The following is a 3,283-nucleotide window of genomic DNA, read 5'->3' as shown; positions in this document are numbered from 1 at the left end:
CGGGGGCGGGGGCGGGGCGGGCCACAACCAGCCTGGAGGCGGCTGTCCAGGGACGCAGGAGCCCTGGGCGTCACGCGGGAAGACGAGCAAGGCCGTCAGAGGAGGCGGCGGTGGGTGGGGGCTGGGCTAGGCGCCAGAGTGGATTGATTTGTTCAGCCATTAATTTTCATGTTGCTGCTCCCTGAACTCACCAGGCACACTCTTGTCTCAGGGCCTTTGCACGGGCTGTTTCCTCTGCCGGTAGTGCTCTTCCCCTGGCTTCCCCAAGAAACGTCGCTTGCTGTCTCGAGGGCTTTGTCTGATGGGAACTCCTGACCACCCTATCGGGCACTGGCACCCGCCTGCCCATCGTAGGTCGCAGTCTCTGGCACTGGGGTGGGACTCCCCTGGGGCTGGCGCGGAGGACGGCCAGTCAGACCCCTAGCCTGGGGTTAGCCCTCCCCCCCAGCCGGAGCCCTTCCTTCCTCCTCTGGTCCCCAGGGGCCTCCTGTTCCGTGTCGGGTCTTGGTTGCATCTAACCGCTCCCTTCCTCAAGCCCTGCGCTCCGGGTGCGTGTGTCCCTCATGAGCCCCTCACGTAAGGGAGGGTGGAGAGCGCAGGACGCGCAGGGACCCTTACCGGGAATGTGCTGCCTTCTGAGCAGGACGGGTGGGGGCTGTCCAGGGAGCCGGGTCGTCTCTGCGGCCGGGCCGGGCCTCTGCTCTCCTGTGCAGGCCGTGGGGCCGGCGAGCAGGTGCAGCACCATCTGCGCCCTGGCCTGTTTGGAAGGAGGCCAGGCTGCTTGAAGGAGGCTCTGGCAACGATCGTGTCCCTGGCGCTCACTGCTCCAAGGTGGGGAGTTGGCGGGGAGCCCCTTCCGTCTCCAGGCTCTGAGGCCCTGAGCCTGGGGAGTGGCCCCTAAGGGCCACCATCCTGCCTCTGAGGTTGGGGACCGTGAACGGGGTGGGACAGCCCTCTGAATGCTGTGGACTTCTGGTACTAGTGCAGGGGTGAGGAAGAAAGGGATGGTGGCTGAGCCTGGCTCACCTCAGGCACTCTTACGGGGGTGGGGGGACGTGGCCTTGGAAGATCCTCCCTCTCTCCCTGTTGGCCCATCCTTCTGCACCTTGCTCTTGGCCATTTGTCTCCCACCCAACAATCTCAGGGAGAAGAGGTTCTCCAAGGGGAGGGTGAGCTGGGTCGGGTCATGGATCAGCCCCAAGGGCAGGGAAGGGCCGCTGTGATGGGGTGTGGTCCCCAGGTTGGTGGGCAATCCTCCCCATTGGGGACTTAGGGCAGCGCCCTGGGAGGGGCGTTCTCCCCGCCGCCCTCGGTTTCCCGTTGGGTCCTAGGGTGGGGGGTGGGCTCCCGAGCACGGAGGGCTTGTCCAGGGCTGGTCCCCCCAGGCCACAGGGACGGTTTGCTCTCCCTCCTAAAGAAGGACTGGCCCCTCCAGAAGAGCCCTCTCGTTTTCCCACGGACTGGGGGCACCCGACCACCTGGACTCTCCGAGCCTGCAGCTCGGACCACACTCGGGGTCACCACCCTTTCTGCAACTCTGCAGCCTCCCTAGGAGTCACCCCTTCCCCAGACTCTACCCTGCACCCCGCACCGGAGCCCACACTCCACCCCCAGTCCTGCAGGGAGAAGGGCGGCGCGTCCGCGGGGTGGCCCGTCCGCAGGGCACACGAGCGCGTGGGGCCCATGGCGCCCGTCACCGCACGCTGCCCCTTGAGGAGCCACAGGCCGCACCCCTCCAAGACCCCGACCCAGCCTGCAAGGCTAGGTCCTGGGAGATCCCGAGGGGGGCGGGGGCGGGGAGCTCGGGAAACCCTGGCGGCCACCAGAGCCCTGGCAAAGGTCAAGGCCGCCCCCCTGCCGCGCCCCGGCAAGGACGCCTCAGGGGGTTCCTTTGGCCTTCTGTTCTGTGACCAGGAGCAGACCCGAGGATGCTCCGCCACTCAGTCTGCGGGAACTTGTTCCGGCGGCCACAGGCCAGGGGCACAGGCGCCAACCTGCCCCAGCGGCTGGGACGCACCGCGCTTGCTCCGCACGCGGGACCGCCGCACGTCCACGGCAGCCGCCAGGGGGCGCCTGTGTGCACCCCTCACTTCGCCCGCGGGGTCGGTTAGGGTCTCAGGCCGGAAAAGCTGCTGTGAACGCAACGAGGGGCACCCGGCTCGGGCTGCTGGGTGGAGGATGGGGGCTCGGGCCGGGGGCAGCAACACCGGGGGTCCGGAGAGAAGTGACCTGACACCAGATGTGTCAGCCTGGGCGGGGCAGTTTCCTCCTGGACGTTCCCTGGGGTGCCTGTGGTCACCCACGTGGAGACGCCCGGGGGCCAGCCCCCTACGAGGACAGTAAAGCCTGAATGGGGCCCAGGCACATTCTCACCCCACACGGGGCCCGTGTCTCCGGGCCCCTCGCTTTAGAGGCAAGATCAGGGGGAGTCCAAGGCAGACCCACACAGGTGGGGCCTGGCCAGGGGCCCGGCTGACCTCTGGGGGCCTGGGCTGGAGGTGAGGAGAGTGCTGGGTGGGGGCACGCCCGCCGCCCTTCCTTTCTTCCACGGCTGCCACGTCCAGGCCCGTGGGCTTCAGTGCCGAGGAGCGTCCTCCTGGGGCTGGNGATTCCTCAGTGCAGAGTGCGGGGGGAATCCTGAGGCCCTGACTAACCCCAGTGGCCTGGACGGGGCAGTGGGGCCTGCAGACGGCTTCCTGACCCTTCAACGGTTCCCAGGGTCCCAGGGGACGGCCCGCGGGTGGGCGAGGCCAGGCTGGCCTAGGAGGGGCAGGGTGTCTGGGCCTGGTCCAGGCCGCGCCTGCCCTCTGGCGGCCACAGGACACAGTGCAGGCGGGGGCGTCGGCTCTAGGGGGTCCTCGTCTTTGTTCAGAAGCGCCATGACAGTCCCTCAAACACACAGTGAGAAGCCGTTCTCAAACTGTGCTTTAAAGTCGTGGAGTCACAGGCAGCAACAGCAGAGAGGCTGTGGGGGNACTGATGGCTTGGCAGCCAGGTGCTCACAGGCTAACCTGGGTGCTGGTCACAGGGAGCTGGGCTCAGGTGCCCCCTGGAAGGCTCTGGTCTTGGCTTCCCTCCGGGGCTGTCCCTGACCTCCAAACCCCCAGCCACTGGGGCTGGGGTCCTGTCCTGCCTGCGGCCGCCGGCCCACACCGCTGATACACTGATGGCGATTCCAGCCAGCCAGTGGCCCCAGGCTCACTGGACGTGGCTTCCTGTGTCCTTTAGGTGATCATCAGCCCCAGGGACCGGGCTTCGGGGAAGGCTTGGCGGGGGGGGGGGG

Source organism: Crocuta crocuta, unplaced genomic scaffold (genome assembly GCF_008692635.1).
Source record: "Crocuta crocuta isolate KB4526 unplaced genomic scaffold, BGI_CrCroc_1.0 scaffold61, whole genome shotgun sequence".
In the NCBI taxonomy this organism is placed as follows: domain Eukaryota; kingdom Metazoa; phylum Chordata; class Mammalia; order Carnivora; family Hyaenidae; genus Crocuta; species Crocuta crocuta.
The sequence above is the reverse complement of the archived record's forward strand: the minus strand, read 5'-3'. Positions refer to the sequence as shown.